Consider the following 23,655-nt stretch of genomic DNA (forward strand, 5'->3'; position numbering starts at 1 on the left):
AAGAGGAGGTATTTAATCAAATCTGCAATGTTCAATAAACTTTTCTCAAAGTGTTATAGCACTAGGGATGCGTGCTTCTAAAACATAGTATGGACATCATCATCCTCATCATCCACTATATAGTCCATTACTGTTGTTAATATTAATCTCATCTCATTGATGTCCTTTACCATCAACTGTGGTACAACATTGATGACATAAGAATCACCACTATAAAAGTCATAAGACCTCATGGCATCCTCAAAAGTATTCCCCTCAAGGAATGACTTGTCAATGTAACTATCTACAATGAGTTGTTGATGAGAATTAGACTGCAAAAAGTCCATGCACCATGATAGAAAGATTAAAATTAGCTATGATGAATAAATGGTTCTCTTATGGCTATGAATGAGTTCGCAACCGATAATTTCACCAATAGAATTTTGCATAGGTAGACAAGAGTGATATTGGAAGAATTGCATCACAAAATCCTCAGATATAATGCATTCCAAGGGTGTATCACTTGGTGGAATTGGGATATGAATGCAATATTTCTTGGTGTTAGTTTCATTGATGAACAATATCCCCTAACACAATTGCATAGATGTTATGTCAACATAAGTTACCCAAATGATTAAAGCTACTTATGGTGGTAGAATAGATTAGAGATGTACATATAATAAATTTCATGTGCATGCTATCAATGTCAATTGAGTAATGGATGCTATCAATGCCAATTGAGTAATGGATATAGTAAATTCAAGCTTTGTAAAGGACTACAATGCTAAAAAAGAGAGCATTTTTCATCAATGAAAATACTAAGTGAATGATAAACAACATCAAGATATTGTTACTTTATGAGTCCTAATTGAAATCCAAAAGAAGAATAAGGTTGTGTAAAATGGTATAGACATAAGCAGGTGGAAGCATTGGCAGGAGCTCTACAAGTTACTACTATACAACAAAAATGAACCAATTTAGGGTACACAAAGAAAATGAACTAGTTTAGGGTAATTTTTCCTTAGTAAATGGGGTACCCACTTGTGGTAACGTGGTATTTTGTGAATGGTAATATGTGTCATTGTGTTGGGTAATAGGTCGTCCATGGTTAAGTTAGGTCACAAATGGGGTGTAATTACATGGAGATTTGATTGCTACTAGAGACAATGTGTTGTAATTAAAATGAGCCCATTGTTGTCTTTTATACCTTGTAGCCTAGTTCACTTTATAATCCAAGCTTATATATTTTTATAATATTTATTTCTACACCATTAGAAATTCAATTGAGAAAAATGGTATGATAGATGTCTAATGTATTCATTGAAAACAATGTAAAAATGAAGAGGGATTTCTTGGATATTCATAGAGAACGTGACAAAAGAAAGAGAGAAAAGTGTAATCACAAACTATAAATTTATGATGATAGTAATTCATTGATGACATCAAATTACTTATTATGTACTATGCAGAGTTGCCTTCACTTTGCTAACTCATATTATAAAGTGAACATTCCTACATAGACAAGAAATTACTAATTGGACATATTCAATTTCCTTATCCAACATTCTATTACAACGAATAGATTGGATACCTATGATACCATTTGGCCTAATTGCCCCTAAACTGTATATGTGTAGACCTCTACAAATGTATTCAAGCAACATCTTCTTTGAGTGCATTACAAAACAAAGGTAAAAGTCTATAGATCTAGTTTTGTAAGGTATTCATTTATTACATTACTAATCTAAGGTTGCATAATGTTTTCTTAGTTTTGTGATGTATTCAACAAATACATTGCAAAAAAAACTTAGCATTGTGAATCTTCACCAACATCAATAGAATCTCATATGGTACACAACTATATCAACCATTATGTGGTTAGTGTTCCAGTGTATTGAATTAGTACATGATCAATGTAAGGTTGGTCAACATTGAACAATGTATGTATGTATGTATGTATAAATGTATGTATGTATGTATGTATCTATGTATCTCAAATATAACAAAATAGTTGTTAGTTGAATGTGGTGTACACAATTATGTCTACAAATCTACATAATGTTTCACAAAAAGGCTATTCCATTACTGTAGTCTTCAATGATTTCTTGTAGTAGGTGAAAAAATCCTTATTTATTACAATGAATATTGAAAAGTAATTGTAATCATCCTTAGGATATGACATTCTGAACATATCCCAAGATTATACCATAAGATATTGAAATCCTTCTATTTGAAAATCAAATATATGTGAAAGTTTTCCAATTTTTTCCTTGGGATCAATATTATCAATCCCCACAACAACTTTTTCTAGTTTTGTTGGAACCACAACTTGGTTGAATAAGTCCAAGATCCAATCAATTCTTCATGTACCATCAAGAAGGGGAAAAAATACAAGCTCATAGATGACCCCCTCGTGCAAATGGGGGTCACCTACATTATGTCACACAAGATAGACAATAACATTATGCATGTCTTCATTTGGTGCAACATATAATCGGGAGCATTGGTCTTCCAATGGCTCCTAACAAGAGACCTGACATAGAATACCATAAGTTTTGTCCATAAAGTTGACCTAGAAGAAAGAAACAAACAAAAACCATTCATATTATTTGATTGAGTTAGATAATTTAGACAATAGGCTAAAATAATGTGAATTGAACAAGTACAAAGACCTGGAAAATAAAGTTCAGTCAAACCATTATAATAGGAAATTAAACTTGGAAAATCATGTGTATTTTAAATATTTAGGAAATAAAACTGGTAATTAGAGTGCATTCGAACCACTAAAAAAGGAAATAAACATGAAATTAGTAGTATGTTACCAACCTAAACAAGCATGGAGAATTTGTAGACTTTGAAGAATAAACCAGGAGCATTTAGACAAGGAATTTTTAAACATATAAATGTGGCATTGTATTGTTCTTATAGGAATATTTTCATAGAAGGAATGATTTTTTTGAATTGAGTTTCGAATAATAGTGAGAAGTGATCGGTCATTTCATACAATGAATTGCATTTAATGTTAGCTTCATGTGATGAATTCTTCAAAGTTATATTATTTATGACTTCTTTTTTTGCATGCATCTATTTAATTAATTCCACTTGCTACACTTGCATCAGTTTAACTTAATTCAATTGGTGAGTCTTAGAATATTACCTCTAACTCAATTACAATTCTAACAACAAATGACAACAATGCTTGACACTGTACAAAGATTTAGTGGCACGTCATGATAATGCAAATAATATAAGGAAAGAATGTTAACTCAACAATGGAAAGTAATAGATTGAAAACTAGAGCATTGCATATAATGCTTGCAAGTTGAATAATGTATACAGTGTTCTACACATGCATGTGAGTTGAAGCATGGATAAATCCTTACACATATGCATACATCAAATTTTATTAGAAATATGCACACCCATATGAGAATGGTACCTCAATGAATGCATATAGTCAATGTCAACTCTATAGATCATACAAGTTATGTCAACTTTATAGGGCATATAGTTAGTACAAACTTAAGAATTCAAATAGTCAATGTGAACTGAACAATGAACATAGTCAATATCAACTGAACAATCCATAGATTGATTATAACCTAAAAATCCATGTAATTACTTAAATGAGGCAATACAATTGAATAGATGTAGGAAAATGAGTATATTCATGGTGGCCAAAAAATGAGTGACAATATAAGAAAGGTCGCATGAAAGGTAATTATTCCAAATGAGGTTGGCGGGAAGCATGAGTGGATGCTAAACTTTATAGAAAAATAGTATAAGGAAGAAAATGATGAACACATGAAAATCCCCATAGTTAATATTCAAAGACTGGGAAAAATTGTGGAGATACACAAACAGTACAATACCAAGTGACGAATGAATCGATAATGCACACTATTTCTTTACCATATATTCAAATTATTCCTTGTTGTCAAATGACATGTAATTTATACATTGCATCTTTTGGTACATAATAGTTACACTACACAAATGCTTATATATGTTTGAGATTTCAATACAATGGGAGACATGACAATATGCATTACTTTACTTGTTATGGACTGTATTATTACATTGTCATTGATGACAACAATATATTGGATTGTTAAGTTAATTGTTGGTTGTATTCATTTATTCAAAGTAGACATTGACAATATTCTAATAACAACACACCATGACCAACAATCAAACCATTAATATAAATAGTAATACCCAAATGGTGTTGTTTAGATAAAAACAAGACCATCTTCTAATAAATGTATGGAAATTTGTATATTTAGGGTGGACAAAAAATCAATGACAAAATAAGAAAGGTTTCAGGCTAGGTAATTATTCCAAAGGAGGGTGGTGGGAAGCATGAGTTGGTGTTGAAGTTTACAGAGTTGACAATATGAGGAAGATAATGATGAGCACATGCAAATCTCCATAATTAATACAAGTAGTAGGAGAAAATATGGAGATACACAAATAGTATAACAACAAATAATATTATATTGACAATGTACATTATTATCAACTAGTACAAAACCATAGTTTATTATTCAAAACACTAAGAGAATCTATTTTGGCAAACACATTGATAAAAATTATAAACAAAATTATCAATTATTTTAATGACATTATACTCTACTTATTTCTTGATTAGAAACCCTTAGCTAAAATAATAAAATTTGAAACCCTTACCTGAATATCATATCACATTTCAAAGGTTCATTTTTACATCTCATTTAGATATTATTCGAAACCAATTTGAAACTCATATTTATCATTCCAATTTTCCTCTAAAAATTATAAACATAGAACAAACCCCAATATTTTGCAGAAACCTACAATGTACTTCCAACATTCCAAAATAACACAACATTAAGCAATGATTTTATCAACATTGTACTCTGCTTAAATCTTCACTAGAAACCCATTAGTAGATTAACAAAATTTGAAAGTTTTTAGCAAAAATAAAATCACATTTCAAAGATTCAATTAAAAATATTATCTATATAATTCAAAACCATTTCAACCCCCTATTTATCATTCCCATTTTCCACTGTAAGTTTCCTGCATTACCATTAAAGGTGGAAGAAAACCCTTAAAACACTTGTCGTTTAAACAATGATAAATAATGATATCAGTAAACCCTTTGAAGAAGCCTTGTAAAGCTTGAAAAATTCACAAATTACATAATAGTAATCAATGATTGAAAACCCTCCAAGCAATCAATGAATAAATACATTTCAATCATTATAAACACATACAATAACCCATCTTTGAACTGAAACCTGCAAGAAAATCACTAGACATTATTCACTTTTTATATTACTATTTCCTTAAATTACTACTTCCTATTCACATTACCTACAATGTACTTTAAATAGTAGAAAGGAAAACAACAACAAGAAATTATTTTTTCGACATTGTATACTACTCGTTCCTTAACTATAAACCCTTTAGTACTATTAGTAAACAATTTTTGCCCTTCAACAAGAATTGCAAAACATGACTCAATACACTCGACAAGAAGCACAAAATGTAATATAGTTGGATTAGTTATCATTGATTGATAACTATCCTCTAAATTAAGAGGTACAACTCCCTCATAAAAGATGTACAATGAATTCAACAAACTGATTATGTCTTTAACTTGAAGATATGAAGGGTTTTCTGACATTCATCCATAGACATGAAATGAATATGATTTTGAGATTTAAAACTAGATAGAAAGGGAAAGATGAATAAGCAACCATAGGACTACTTAACCAATCTTTCGAATTACAGAAGGGAGAGAAAGGAAGCTAAAAATATGTTTATGCAAAAACGTGAGTACATAGTTGCAAGATTACATACATCACATTAAATGTAGTAATAAAAGACTGTATCTGAAAAAGGAAATAAAGAACACAGTATTCTTCAAAACCAAAAATATAAATGTACAGACCACAGGGTCAAACACATATATATTCCTCTTCATTTCAAAGACATGACAAAACAATAATAGTATTATTTTGTCCTTCTATTACAATCAATCTATAGAAAAATAAAACAACTCTCCCCTCCTTATTACAAAACTAAAACTCCCTTTTCCTGTAGTAGCTATAGAACTTGCAGACCAGAAAAGAAGAACCCTGTTACAATAAAACTTCCTCTTTTTAAAGATTTCAACTCCCTGTTGCTAACTACCCTAACTTTTATTTTGAAACTACTCCCCAATAGTTTCTTCCTGTACAATTTTTCACAAATGCCTTAAGTTACAATAATAATTAATTCTTTAAAAGAATTGATTATTTTAAATTCTTCCACATTTATCTTACCCCCTTCAGCTTACCAATTAACTTGTTTGTCTTTTTTAATATTAAGTGCAATAATCATTTAGCACTTTACAACGAATTAATCTTGTCCTTTGTATTTTCTCATTTTCACCCTCACATCATAAAAATAATTAATTCTTTTTTACAATTACCTATGTGAAAGATTAATATTGGTTTAAATTAAATAGATTATTTATTTATTTTGCATTTGATCGTGATAATATTTAATTCTTAAAAGAATTAAATAATATCCAATGTAAAATCATTTTAAAATAATTTTTTAAAAAAAACTTACCTTGTTTTTACTTCTCACATAGTTCAATGAAGAGGGGAAACACTTAGGGTTTCAAAATCCTAGGTAGCAAGTACAATAACATAATTCAAAACCCTTAAATAATTAGAAACCCTCAACTAAAAATCATATCACATTTCAAAGATTCCCTTTTACATCTCATCTACATAATTTGAAACCATTTGAAACCCTATTTATCATTCCTCTTTTCCTCTAAAATTTTCTTGCATTGCCATTAAAGGTGGAAGAAAGTCCTTTAAAAACTTGATATTTAAACAATAATAAATAATGATATTATAAACCCTTTGAAGAACCCTTGTGAAGCTTGAAAAATTTGCAAATTAGATAACATAAATCAATGATTGAAAACCTTCCAAGAAATCAGTGAATAAAAACACTTCAATCATTACAGGCCCTTGAATCATTATAAATACATACAATAACCCATATTTGAATTAGAACCTGCAAGAAACTTCTAATTATTGTTAGAAATTGTTCACTTGTTTTTACCATTTCCTTAAAATTACTACTTCCTTTAACATTACCTACAATATGCTTCAAATAGTCGAAAGGAACACAACAACAAGAAATGAATTTTTCAACATTGTATACTACTCATTTCTTGACTATAAACCCTTCGATACAATAACATAGTTTGAAACCCTTAAATAATTAGAAACCCTCAACTAAAAATCATATCACATTTCAAAGATTCCCTTTTACATTTTATCTATATAATTTGAAACCATTTGAAACCCATATTTTTCATTACCATTTCCTCTAAAAGTTCTTGCATTACCATTAAAAGTGGAAAAAAACCCTTAAGAAACTTGACATTTAAACAATGATAAACGATGATATTAGTAAACCCTTTGAAGAACCCTTGTAAAGCTTTAAAAAATTGCAAATTATGTAATAGAAATCAATCATTGAAAACCCTCCAAGCAATCAGTGAATAAAAATACTTCAATCACTACACACCCTTGAATCATTATAAACACATACAATAAGCCATCTTTGAGCTAAAACCTACACAAAACTTCTAACTATTATCGGATACTATTCACTTGTTTTTACCATTTCCTTAAATTACTACTTCCTTTCACATTACCTACAATATACTTCAAACAGTCGAACATAACACAATAATAAACAATGATTTTTTCAACATTGTATATTACTCATTTCTTGACTATAAACCCTTTGGTAGAATAATATAATTTGAAACCCTTAAATAATTAGAAACCCTCAACTGAAAATCATAGCACATTTCAAATTTTCCCTTTAACATTTTATCTATATAATTTGAAACCATTCGAAACCCCTATTTATCATTCCCCTTTTCCTCTAAAATTTTCTTGCATTGCCATTAAAATTGGAAGAAAACCCTTAGTAAAATTGACATTTTAAAAATGATAAACAATGATAGCAGTAAACCCTTCAAAGAATCCTTTAAAAGATTGAAATTTTCACAAATTAAAAAATAGAAATAAATGATTTAAAACCCTCAAAGCAATGATTATAAATCAATCAATTCACGATGAAATCCCAAATTCATAAAACAAAAACTATAGGATAATCATGGAAATAGTAAGCAAATGATAAACAAGAGCAAGAGTAAACATATAGAAAACTTCATATTGCAATCATTCACAAGAAACTCCTAATAATATAATAATTCACAACAAATAGAACATAAATCTATGATTTTATCGACATTCTACACTAAATGTTTACCATATTCTCAAATAATTACTCTCTCACAATACATGCATCATTTCACAGTGAAACCCGAAAGACATACAACAAAATTGTAGGATAGTCATGGAAATACTAAGTGAATGATAAATAATAGAAAAATATTTTTACTTCACGTGTCCTCACCTGAAATGAAGAAGAAGAGCAAGGTTATATGCAATGGGAGAGATAGACATGGCGGGAAGTGCTGGGAGGAGCTCTGGGAGAGACTTCTAAATCACGAAAAAATGAACAAGTTTAGGGTTATTTTTCCAAGTAGTAAATGGGTTAACTGTGAATAGTAACATAACAGTAAAGAATGGTAATACATGTCACCATGTATAGTAATAGAGTTGGTCATGGTTAAGTTTGGGTCACGCTAGGAAGTAATAACATGGGGTTTTGATTTCGCCTAAGGACAATGTGTTTTAATTAAACTCCATCGCCATCTTTTCTACCAAGTGGGTAGGTTCACTTTATAAAGTGAACATTACTTGATACAAAAGAATTTTCTTATTGGATCATAAAGTGTTTTTTTTAAGTCTAAAAGGTAAAGGTCAATGGAGGGTTTTGGTGGTGTGCTTTTTTGGCCACTTTTAGACCACCTCGCACTCTATAGATTCTACAAAGAGTTCCATAAATGTGGGATACCTGAAAGGTTAGCTTTAAGCTCTTCACTCACCAGCAAAGCATCACCAAAAAAATTGACAATTTCTAACATACAGGTTAGGAACTGTAGGTGCATGAAGTTAGCTGAGGCGACTACTAGGTTGTTTCGCATAACATATAACTTCAATCTTTAAAAAAAAAAATTTATAGAACTTATTTTTTAAGAATATCAACATTTTAAATTGTTAACATCATTTATATTGTATGGGTGACGTGCATGACAAATAGTACATTGTATAAGTTTAGTAAACATTTTTTTTTAAATGCTTTCTTATAAAATTAATTTCTATGTAAAAATTAAAGTCTCTTAATGTTTTTTATTTCAATATTTAAAATGATGTAAATAATTAAAAGTTATTTTTTTAAAAAAATAATTTTAATAATATTTTTAAAAATAAACATTAGCTATAAAATTTTAAAAATTAAATATTAAAAACATATTAAATAAATTATTTACATTGAAATTCTAAATTAAAACTTCAAAATAAAAAGCCTTAATAGTCCTTAATTTGAAGGAGGAATACATTTATTTTCTTTAAAGTTAAAAACTTCACAAAACTATGTACTATGTACAACAAATAGTGCTAGACGCACGACCCAAATATTACCTTGATAGGGCATGATGCATGGCATAACATGTTGGCATGCAAGATCTAGCCAGCAAATTTCATAGTTCGATGGTCGCTCTCGAAGGGCACCCACCAATTGGGAAAAATGGATATAATAAATTTCACCTACAAAAATGGGATTATGTTCCCAATCACACCATGATTGAGGTACATACACAATCATTTTAGAGGAGGGCATTTATGTATGTTATGATTACAAAGTCAATCACATAAACCCCAAGTTTAAGTCTCATAAGGAATTATCCTCTTAACTATCAAAAATATTAGAAGTTATTCATCATCCTCTTAGTACAGTTTCATTTCAAATGTATATTGATGTTCATTAATCTTTGAAAGTAAATAACCCTCATATAAGATACAATCATGAAGAGATCATTTTATGAATTATCAACTATATTAAAATTGTGAAGATCAATCACAAGATTATGTTTAGGACCAATTGAGGAAACTCTACACCTTGTCATTATGAAATATATAATTTTTCATCATATAAGATTTGATCATCAAATACAAATCAATTAATTATGATCAATCAATCACCTAAATGAGTTTCAATCACGTGTTCACAAAATTGATTAATATATGGAATCTCTAATACTACTCAATATAAGTGCACTTGATCTCCAATTTTTAAACTATCGATTATATCATTTAATTGAAGTTCAAAATTTGAACAACAGTTGTAAATGTTTTGTAATATAATGAATAAAATAAAAAACATAATTGCCCGAGAACAAGTAATTCTAGGAGGGTAGGACTGTCATGACCCTTCATTAGTACAAATGTATCCAAATTTATGCTTCACGTAAATATTACTCTAACAATAAATAAAGTTATTCTTACTTAATCCATAATGAGTTGCTTATTCTTGATTATATCACATTAATCAAATTAAATCTTAATCAATATTACTAATTATTTGATAAACATACAAACTTGAGTATTTCATTATAGAACATATTAATTATATATTCTAATCAAATTGACCATAATAAATAATTGTAAATCAATAAACAATTTTTTTAAAACTAAACTATTAGATAAGTAATGTTAAATAAATAATACTAATTACCCACATTACCAAATGACATGACCTTTACTATGCTGTACGGGCATATAAATCCACATTAGACCAGTTATTGATAGAAGGGCACCCACTAATTGGGAATATATATATATATATATATATAATATCAAAATGGCAGTTAAAATCTTACCTATGAAAATAGGGTTATATTCTCAATCACACCACAATTGAGGTACTTACATAGTCATTTCAAAGGAAAACATTTATATATGTTTTATATTATGAGTCAATCAAGTAAACCCCAAGTTTAAGTGTTATAAGGAAATTCAATTCAACATCTACACATTACCAAAACTAGCGCTTCTACCTTGGGAGGGTGCAAGAGTACAGTCGATAGGCATTGGGGATGAAGTGTATAATTGAATATTTCATCTGTGCTGGTGTGATTGTAGTGGAGGTGAAAACAAACCATTTTTGACAAAACATTATATATGATTTGATATCAGACAATAGGAGATATGTAATAGACTGACCCACTTTCAATGCATTTCAGTGGCATGAGAGAGCTTATTGATGCATTAAGGAATAGCATAATCATCTCCTATAAAATGGGTCGAAACCAAGATTAATTATCATATGTTAATATTAATTATTATTATGTGTTAAGGTCGAATAAACTTGAATACAAGACCTCGAATAAGAGGCTCATAAGTTCTCATTGCTATATAGACTCTTGCCTAGTTGCCATAGAAGCTTAATATAAGAACTTAGAGGATAATAATAATTGGGCAAGCTAAATTATTCCTTATCACAACATAAATGCAAGAAAATATAATAATTGTTTTAAAGCATCCCAAATATGGATCAGCAAAGAAGGCTCCAAGTAGTGTGAGCACAAAAGCAACACCTATCCAGTCTGTAAAAAAATTAGTAGTGATTGATATGCTCTCATGCATCTCTATTATCACATATGAGAACATGTTCACAACAATTGAATAGTATGTAAGCCCTTCAGCCACCTCATTCACTACAAAGTATCACGTGAATTCAACATCAGTATCATTTCATCTAATTTTAGTAAAAACACATTTAGAGGACAGGGCCATTAAAATTATATAGATTGACAACACACATTCAAAGTAATTAAATCACAATTCAAAACTCAAAAAAATGAGAGACCATATAAAGATTATGCTGTTGAGGAAGTGCTAAACTATTAATCCACACAAAAAGAAAAATGAGAGACTCTATAGAGATTATGTTGTTGAGGAAGTGCCAAACTATTAATCCACACAAAAAAAATAAAACTTACTATCATTTGTTCAATGTTCTACATAAAGACGAGAAGAGTCTAATACACAATGGTAAATTATAAGCCTCTTATTTGAAAAATCTTGTGTCAAGTCTACTCAACCATAACACTTAACAAATGAATAAATAATAATGATAAATGAAACTGTAGATGTTACTTGACACAAGTCTACTCCAACATCACGCTTAACACTTAACAAATGAATAAATAATAATAATAAATGAAACTATAGATGTTACTTGAAACCAAGCATTGCTTTGATTACAGAATGTGCTAGTCTACTATACCTATAATGAAAGTTGATGCCTTGCATCCCCCTGCTCTTTTCTTATCAGCTACATTCCCTTTCAAGTCATATGCTATATGTGGAACATGAGCAGATAATTTTGCCCTTCTCTCCATTGCGTCCAATAATTTCAACAAGGGGTCATAAATCATGATAAATTGAACTCCACAAAACTTCCATAACAGGTATTGATATGTTTGAGATTGATGATTGTTTGAGGCATCCAATGTATAGCTTTTCCTTCATGTTAGTTTCCTATTGATAATCTCTAAACAAAAACTTAAAAAACCATTATCAATTTATGTCCATAAGCCTACCTTGGATGATTATATTTCAAACCCTAAGAATTTGATGGAAGTATTCTTCTACCCCTATAACAAGGCTTAATAAAGCACGTTGGAGTTGAACAAAATCTCTTGTTGCATGGATCTATTAAACTAAAGACACAAGTTTGTCAACTTTTAGTCTTCTGTCTAAAAACTATTGACATAAGCATTGTAAATCTTCCGGATTGAAACAATATGTGCTTGAATTCTATATGTTGTCTCCATATTCTCAAACGAACATGCTAATGGTGGAAGTGCCTTCATGTTCGTATAATCCATTTGACTTGGCTAATTATGATAATGAAATGGTGTATATTTAAATCCATTGCAGGCTTTTCTAAATTCTACCGATGATCAGCTTGTATGATTTTATTTCCAAACTTTTGTAGAGGTGGGAAAAGAACTCCAGGGTTTTCCACACCCATTGTGAGATATAATCAAGCAGCTAAAACCAGACAACATATCTAAAACAGCGAACAAAAATAAGACAGAACACATAAACCAAATTTGATTACATTTCCAACAAAATCTTCCAAAGCGAAAATACAGAGTCAAATATTCAAAATGTTTCTAAGCATATATAGATTAAAAACCATGTTTCTGAATCTAAATTATTCACTTTTAACTTATTAAGTATGAATTAGCTAATTCTGAAAATGTAAAACCTTAAGAGTTTCTACATGCATGCACCTGTTTTGATTGGTTATGATAGAAACTGGAGTTCACTGGCCTGAAGTCAAGATCTATGGTTAGGCATTTAGAATTCAAATGAATTAAATCTTGATTATATAAATCATTTCAGAATATACCGTCCAACCTGGACCACAGACGGCCAGTTCTGCATCGGGCCCAAACTCAACAGGATCTTCCCCATCCTTGACAGCGTCAATGCAAGTGGCTGCCCAAACACACTAGAGGATGTCATCTAGGACCATAGCTATCCATGGAGGCTGGCCTCGTCTTCACCCAGTAAGGAATCTCAGCCATCAAAGAGGAAGAGGAGATATTTAATGGAGCTAAGCATAATTCCAATATTTCTAAACCTGAGATTTTTGCCGAGCAGTGGTGGAGACAACTAACCCCAAAAGTGTCAGACATGCCTTTCACCGAGTGTTGCAGGAGCACATCTTGATCGTCCCTATCAACCAAAATCCTTGATTCCTCACACTCCATCTGTTTCTTTGTCAACACATCAGCGCCCGTGTTTCTTAAGTTCTTATAATAAGTACCGGCAGCATCCCACTCTTGAATAGAAGACTCCTGGTAGCTCCCTCTGACAAAAAAGCAGCTCTTTGTCCCGTGTTGGCTTCTCTATCATTTGAAACCACTATAAGCAGGTTAGTGTAATGCATATGCAGGAGGCAGGAAACCAGGGCCGCAAACCAAATTTTTCGTCCCGCGCAAGCAGCGACGTGAGGAATTGCTGGGGGCTCTCACCCATAAGTAAAAGCCTATCGACAATAATCTTTAAGATTATTCAAAGGTAAGTTGGAATACTAGAGTATATTAAATCTAACATTGAGATTTTGAAAGGTTAGTAGGAGTGTAAACTAGTTCATTCGTGTGATTGTATGTGTTCTAGTATTAGTAAATTATAATAAATAACAATGTTAAGAATAATAATATAAATAAAGTTCAATTATATAATGATGATTGAACATAATTTCTATTTTTAAATTATAAGTTAAATTTTCTATTTTTATTATTAAAAGTAATTATTAAAATAATTATTAAATGACATTATCTCTAATATTAATCTTATTTGATTTACAAGTGGAACTATATCATATTACTAAGGAGAAGCTTGTATAAATCTAATCTAAGGGTCTACTCAATAGAGGGTAGGGGTACAGACTTGGACCTATAAACTTTGAGGGAATCCTTAGATGTTATCTAGGAACTTGATTAACATCTACAACCTTCGATCCCAAATCAAAATAATAATATCATTTGACAAGTAAAATGACCACTATGAATATTTTGATTTATTAAATAACCATCTTAATAATAAACCCTAAAAGGGGACATTACATTTGTTCATTGATAACTACTTTAGGTTATGTCATGCCCAAAATAACGGGCCAAAAACACACCAACAATTTTATTTTTTAAAGTGGTAACAACTATGTAAAATGCATACTAACATTGAATTCCTACCGAAGTGAGTTCAAGACACAAGGTTTAGGTAGCATTTGAACATTAATAATAGTGTCTAACATTATTGAGTTTCAACAGCGTTACAGATGGATGTAGAGATGGTATCCAATAACTGCATTGGTTCAAATCCAAGGGATTAAGTGTTGCAGGAACACTCTGTTCGATTTGATTAAGTTGACTATTTAAACCAAAATTAAAGTACCACATCATGTTCGAAAGCATTTAGGTTTCCTTAATTCATTTACATCGTGCCATTTCTCTTTTAAAAATAATCATGTACCACTATCAAGTTGACTATATAAGACCTCTCTTTTTTTAATAACCCCCTCAACCTATTCATTAGCAGTTCAAATGAAATCAATCCATAATTAAATACATAAATTTAGAATAAGACATTATTTAAAATGCTTTCCTAAGTAAAATAATTTAATTCCACATGATAAACTAACGTTAACTTAAATCTACCCAACATACTTAATTACTTACCATATACTCTTAATGCCTATACTCGGTTTCCTTAGTCAAAGTCACAACCTACTAAAAGACTTTATGATAGAACAATTTTTAAAAAATATTTTTTTATTCTTAAATACTTAATACACTTAGCCCTATCATAACGCATTACATTGATATTCACCAAACTAAAATCAACCATATTTACTATCTAACTAATAACACTAACATTATCTATCACTTAATTTGCCAAAATCCTAACACCATTTAATTACTAAATTACCATCATATAAATTCAAAAAAAAAAAACACTTTATATAAAAAAATAAATATAACTATCTAATGAAGGTATGCTCTGATACCACTTGATGAAGGTACTGCTCTGATATCACTGATGTAGGGCCACACCACCCTACCAACTCATAACCAAGAATGCAACAATATGGAGACAAGAGAGATAAAATGCTTCCCAAATTTTTTTTATTGTACTTGAAAATCCTTAGCAATTACAATAACATTTCTGCTAGATCTCTCAAGATCCAATTCAAACCCAAGCTAGTCTAGATCCACACTCTAGTAGAAACCTTCGAGATCTCAACTTGTGCTCACAAGCCACCAAGCAATCTCCTTGTTTCTAAACCGCAATCACTAGCTCTTCTCCAACTTTATCCAAGATCCAAGCGTAAACTGCCTCACATTTGGTGCTCTATCTACACTCACAACTCCACCATAATCCTGCTGTAAACTGCCTCACATTCGGCGCTCTATCCACAGACTCAGGAAAACTCACTCTTCACTTCCTCCTTCTCTTTCACACCTTGAAGCCTTCCAAGCTTTCCAAGCTTCACCTTCCACAACTTTCACCTTTCCAAGCTTTCCTTCCAAAGCTTCTACTTCTCGAGCTTCTCCTTCTCGAGCTTCCACTTCTCAAGCTTCTCCTTCTCAAGCTTTCACCTTCTTCTCGAGCTTCTACTTCCCAAGCTTCTACTCCTCGAGCTTGATTAGAAATGCTCATATGCCTTGCTTAAATAGGCACTTACCACCCAATACATGACTTATTCACAACCTTCTAGAATTCCTCCACAACCTTCTACAACTTCCATGACCTTCTACAATATTCATAACTTTCTAGAATTCTACCCACACACCTCGATAAATGGAATGACAACCATTTATTTTTTATTTTTTCTATTATGCCACCTATGCACCTCGAAAATAGAAATCCCCTTTTCCTTTCTTTTCTCCTTTTTTTTCCTTTTTTTTTTTAAAAAAAAATCTCCTCTAATTTTCGTCACTTTCTCTCTCCTCTAGATTTTTTTTTGCAATTTTTTTTTTTTTCAATATTTTTCCCATGCAAGATGCTCTTGCATCACTATCACTTAATAAAATCTTACTATATTTAACTAACTAACTATCTACTAAAATACTTACTAGCAACTAACCTAAACTACAAACTAACTCTAACACTTTACTAACCAACCAAAAAAACACACTAACCTAACCTAATCTTGACCCCCCCCCCCCCCCCACCCCACCCCACAACCTTACCCTAACCCCAAAGCCCTTTTGCCTTTACTTCACCCATCTCCTCCCATGTGGGCACACTACCTGACCCTTTCCGCACTGATCAAGGGAGACATGTGAGATGGGGGTACTACATCCCCCCTCCCTTAGCACTTTAATGCAAGCCCACTCACGTGAATCTGCCGCCAACCCCCCCCCCCCCCACTCCAAGGCAACGGCTACCCAACCAGTTATTTCGACTGGCTAGGTATGTCGTCCATCTTCCTTCCGTCTCTCCATCCTGACATTCCTGCAATGATCAACGCACGAACCCCACGGCAGAGTACAGTCTGACACAAACCACTTGAGATTGGCATTCATTGCACTTTGTAACTCTCTCCCTTTAGTATATTATGTCAATCTATTCTTCTTGTCTAAGGTTATTGCAACACCACCTTTTTTTTTTCCTGATCATTTCTTGATTCTGTAGATGCAATGTAAAGTTCTAATATAGTTGTGACTCTATATGAATGAGTTTTAAATATAATCTACAAAGCAAAAATATTCATAACTCTTGATCCTTTTCAGTTAACTGATATATAAGACGATCAAATTATGATTCCGGTGATGGCTTGATTTGATTAGTGTTTCTTTTGATACTTATTTCTCCAGCTTATGCAATGAATATGGTGAATTTGTGATCCTTAATGTAATCACTGACAAAATCAATCACTATAGTGATCTTCCCTAAGCACAAATTTTGTAGGAATTTTTTAATTCAAAACCCAATATGAAGTCAAGATCATAGTAAGAATTCACTATTATTATTTCTAATGAAGCTTTTTATTGGGTGCACTACATATTAGATCCACTTTATAAATTCTAGATTCTAAAATTGAGTGATACAACACTTGGTTTAGATAACGGATATTAAATTCTAGATTCAGATAAGGAAGTGCTTGTTGAAGTGTCTTGAAAAGAACAATGTAATTTTCCTACAAATGATAGAATAATCTATTGATCGAATGAGTAAATCAAGCCTTCATGTGAAGCATAGTTTGAAGTATTATATTATATTATCAAATACAATCATGAAATTTTTTATTAAACTTTATATAATTAATTAAAAGTTTTCATTTAATTTTATATGTTCAACATTTAATATTTTGGTTAAGTTTTTCTATAAGAAATTAAAATAAATTTAAATTTTCATTATCACACATATTTATACACTTTTCTTTACATGATTGTTAGTCATTTGGATATTATGGTTTGCCTATATTAAGATAAACCAAAAATTGTGAAGTTCTTCCTTTCTTTTAAAAAATTCAAATTCAACTTTCAAATACCTAGTTTCATCAACCTTTTTGTTTTCAATTGATTAAACACTCTTTTTTCACGAATTTGATATTTTCTTATTGTATTTCAAGACATTTTAACTATAACCATAAGTACAAGCAAGGAATCATTTGAAATTATTCCAATCTGGACATTAAAAAGTAATTAATATTAGCACATCTCAATTTTTCACACTAAAAGGGATACAAAATATGCATATTAGAGCTCTTCTATTTGTTTTAAATTTTAAGTTTACATTTATAAAGATTGACCAAGGAGAAACATGTGTCTATAGGGCCCATAGAATGCACCAATGCCATGGTGTTATTTAGAAAGATCTTTGTAAATAACACTATAGAACTGAACCCATAGTCCAAAGTGAACTATATCTAACAACTTGAAAAGTAGAATCTCACTATTATAGGAATGTAACCATAATTTAATCCTAGACATGTAAAAAAAAAAATTGTAAAATACATATCTAACATAGATTCTAAGACATTTTACTGATTAAAATGATTGAAAAATACTTTACTACTCATACACAATCTAATTCCACTTATTGAAAGACACTTTGCTCCTCATACACAATCTAATTAAGTTGATAGGCTTTGTGTTGGAGCTTTGCTCCTGGAAATTGTATTATTGATGGAAATTTTTAAAGACCTGGTTCGTTTTTTATTTTCCAATTGGTTTTTTGATGATTCATTGAAAATTTCATAATTTCTAAAATTTCTAAAAATCCAACTTTATTCTTAGCAATCTCATTTTTCATTTGCAAAGAAGTTTCTAATTTTTGTTTTATATCTTTTTAGTAAGTTTTTGATCATTGATTTATGTAAATGCAACCTTTAAATTCCTAAGATATGGTTACCCATTGTTCATCTCTCTGTTTCGGTTCTATTGAATTTATTGATTGAAACACTTTGATTTTAATTTATGTTAGCAAATTTATCATTGATTTATCATTAATCTAAAATGTTGATTTCTATTGTGTTCAAAGGCTCTGTATTTTTCTTTTTCTTTTTTATTTTTTCACAATATAGACTTGGAAGGTCTTGAATGCAAAAGAAAAGAAGATGCTTCCTCTCATGAGAAAATTCTTATCCACGTACTTGTTTTGGAATGTCATGTTCCTAATGATAAAAATTACGATTTCATGTTGATATTTAAAACAATATTAATTTTTGTGCTAATCTTATCCCATATCAACATAAAGGAGAAAGGATACTTATTTTTTCACATCTTTTAATAAAGCTTTCAAGGTATCTTATTTTTTCATTAAATCATTTAATTAGATTTATTTCACTTTTAGTCAATTATACTTTTAAATTAAATTTTAATTTTACAGTTAAATTTATTATTTTTAAAATTGTATTTAATTTTCTAATTAATCATGTTTAGTTAAATAGTTGATTTTTTAACATTTCAATTGCATATTTTTAATTGGAGAGTAATTTCTCTTTAGATTTGATACAATTGAGAATAGTCATCTTGCACCAAATCAAAATCAATACAAGTAAAATATGTAGTTTCAATCTTCAAGTTTTTTTTCTTTGTGTTATAATTTATGTGATGATTGTTTGTCCAATAAAAATGAGGAAGGGTAAACAATATTATAAATTACTTCCAACAAAGACACCATAAAATGTTAGCATAAAAATATTTTCTTTAGACAAATAATAACAATAGATATAAACTACATCTCAATTAATTCAATCTAAAAGTAATTATTATAATTTTTAAATCTAATGATAATATTAATATAAATCTAAATTTATTTATTTATATTTTTAATAAATTTTAAATTATTTAACAAATACTTATTATTATGTTTAGTAGGATGTGTTTTTGAATTTTATTCTAAGTACTTATGTATAAATTTTAGAATTTATAGTAGTATTATTTATGACAATTATAATTATTTTTGTTGTGAAATGAATAGTATTTAAAATGCGACATTTGATATGTGAACATAAATAATTCTAATTTTAAGATTATAGAAGCAAATCACTTCTATCAATCTTGGTTAAAAGAAGAGTTCCTGAATTTATTTATTTATTATAAAAGATTGATGACTCATATTTTAATTTTTCAATTTTTAGAAAATTTAATTAAGAATTATAAAATTCCTTCCTCTTTATAGTAGTAGTAATTCTCTTCTTTTCCATTCATATGAACACGACTCCTATTCCCGAATTGCACTTACATACTCTGAATTCTAAAACATTTTTAATCAACTAAAGTACAACCTTTTATCAAATTAATCATCAATCTTAACAACCAAATACTCACTTATCAAGTCCTTGTTCTCTTTATGATTTAATCTAGGTAGACTTGTGTGTATGGGTTATACTGGAAGGACTTAGAATAAGATAACAAAGTTACACAATGGCATTGATTGGAATTACATAATAAATGAAAGGGCAAAATTTTACTTATTCTAATGATTTTGATTGTATGCTAATTCCTTGAACATGCTGAAATTGATACTTAGATTAGTGTGTTTCATGATTAATTAGAAATAAAGAGTTAATCGTTAATGTACAGTCACATATATACATGTAGTTATCATTGCATCGAAAATGTTCTATTAGTTGTACATGCATTTATTTCTTTGGTTTGTGCATCCATATTTTATATGGATAAGTTGTTTGGGTTACTGTCCATTCTCAAAATCTGCCATTGTATTGCTTGTTACATTTACAATATATTTTCAGCACTATGTTAAATTCTCTTATATTTTGCTTTTGTGTGGTATTTTGTCTTGTATGTACTTGAATAGTTACCCTTGAATAGAATGTGATGGGATTTTCATAATTCTTTGTTAATACCATTTCTCTAGCTTCTGTAAAATGCAAATTCAATCAATAATATAATTCAACTTTTATGGTGAGTTGTGGGTGAATACTCTAGAAACCTTGGCATTACATGAAGCATGTTTTCCAATTAGACAATCATCAACATAATGTTCTGTACATTTGATTTTTTCTCAAGACATTTTGCCAAACATAGCAAATACATTGCTTGCTTGGTGTAGGCATTTCGTCAAACAATTTATCTGCATTTCTTCTTTCCTAGATGTTGATGAATGAACCCTAAAAATAGCTGTGATAAAAGTTCTTTTAGATGAATTTCGCTGAGTAAAGTCCTAATTTAATTTTTAATAATATTTATTTCACTGATTGATAATAATGATTAATTAGTGTTTAGTTAAATTTGTGTACATAAATGAAGATTATTCTTAGTATCATATTTTTATTGATTTGAACTTATTATTTTCAATTAGAAGGTTTCCATTTATGTAATAATGAGATATTCCTTTAAGAAATTCATAAAGTCTTATTAAGGTTTTCTTTTTTTATTAGATTATTAACAAAAGCAATCATGATTTCATTAAATAACATGAAGACCAACAAAAAGTAGTGAAGCAAAATCTTAGATTACAACCAAACAAGATAAAACTCTATGGCAATGAAGGGAAACCTAAGATTGCAATCAAACAAGACACAAACTATGCTAAAATTATAGGCCCCACCATTTTAAACATATATATCCAAGTTACAAGAATAATAAAATAAGTTAGCTATACTTAGCCATATTAAAATTATAAGAATCAATAAACTTAGCTAAGAAACTATGATTAAGTTCATAATGTAAGAGCCACTAGGGTACACAAAACTAAGGACATCTAACTATTGTTGATTGGAACAACAATAAGACTCTAATTTTCATTTGCATTACCTTATATACTTCTTACTTGATGTGATTTCTAATTGAAACATCACAACAAATATTTGAACAAATTTAAATGGCAGATTTAATATTTTCCAAATGGAAATAGGTTTTGGGGTTGCTTCATCCTAGAAATTGATCTCTTCAATGTCTCTTTTTTAAAAATCTATAGGATGGAGTTCTACCTTAAATATGTTAATTCCCTCTCTTTCTTGTGCCACTAGAGCCCTTACTAATATATTTTCAATTGAATAATGACATTCTTATATAAGATTTCTTGTGTATTCATACTTTTTATTGTTCGTAATCATTTTATCAACAACTTGTGATATTCATTTGTATAGTTTGAAAGTTATAAATTGGATCACTATCATTAAATACTTGTCAAATATAGATATTTTCTAGAACATTTTTTTTATTGAACAAAGTTGAATTACATTAAATGATAGCAATCCAATAGAGTAGACTATAGATTTAAATAATAAAAGATGCAATGAGATATAGAAGTCTCTGAATCATCTTCCTAACTAGCTTACAACATATACACCATTCTCAATTCTTACATCTAGAATCTCGAGAGCTTACTTGATTCCCTTTTGCTTTGGCATAATATGTCTTCAGTTGAAAGCACAAAAATTCAATTGTAACATAATGTCATAGTAAAATTGTAACATTTCTACTTCCTCATGCATAATATAGTTAGAAAACTAAACATCTACTTTTCCAAATAAGTAGCAAAATAGCATATCTCATAGAATCAATAACAACATTTTATGTGAAAGAAATTAAATCACTTAACAAAATTAAGCACTAGATTTGGGCAAAATTAAAGGGTTATGGGGTTATGGGGAAATGAAGTGGAGGACATTATTTCATCAAGTCCCATTTTGGTGGTGTTTTGATTAGAAGGAAGCTTAAATTTGATAAATTATATTTTAAGATAATTTATTAGCACAAATGAATATAAGTATTTTTAGTAGAAAAAATAATTGTGGTCAAATACATTATCTAGCTCAATATATTATAATTAGGTCACAAATTTTCAACTCAAAATATATGTTAACAATAATTTATTAAAAGGAATTATTCAAGTATGATGTTGTGAAAACTTTTACTCATGTAAACAATTTTAAAAAGTTCTAGTAATACTAGCTTGTAGATCTATTTAAGTGTAATTTTCTTTTAAAATTTTATATTTAAAATATCTTTCTTATATTTTGTAATCCTCAACACAAAATATAAGAATAATTCTACTAAAATATTAAAATATATGACAAACTATAAAAGAATTTTTCATATAATAATAATATTAATTCTAATTTACTAGAACCTTAGACAAGAAGAATAGATTGACATAATATACTAAAGGGAGAGAGTTACAAAGTGCAATGAATGCTAGTCTCAAGTGGTTTGCGTCAGACTTTACTCTGTCGCGGGGTCCATGCATTGATCGTTGCAGGAATGTTAGGATGGAGAGACGGACAACATACCTAGCCAGTCAAAATAACTGGCTGGGTAGTCATTGCCCCACTCCAAGGTTGTCATATAGCCCAAGGATTTTCATGGGGTATGTACGCTACCCTCCACGTGTGGGTTTTTGTGGTTATGAGGAATGTTGGGAAGTTAAAGAAACAATGTTGGAGGTGGAGGGATGTTGAGTTCAAAATAGCCTTTATTTCTTTTTCTTCTTGCATTAATCATGTTGACTTCCTTGGCTGGTGTACTTCTCTTTTGGGTGGGATGACATCAACAAGAGTGAGTTATGAAATAAAGCTAATAGGGTGAGGTTGAGATAAGGTTGTGTTAGGATAGTTATGGCTTAATTTCATAGTTTATCCTTTTTTTTGTTTATTTATTTATTTAATGCAATGTGTTTTATAATTAAAACTATTATCTAAATAAAT

The sequence above is a fragment of the Cupressus sempervirens genome, chromosome 2 (assembly GCF_028749045.1).
Source record: "Cupressus sempervirens isolate cs-2001-9-10 chromosome 2, ASM2874904v1, whole genome shotgun sequence".
Classification (NCBI taxonomy): Eukaryota; Viridiplantae; Streptophyta; class Pinopsida; order Cupressales; family Cupressaceae; genus Cupressus; species Cupressus sempervirens.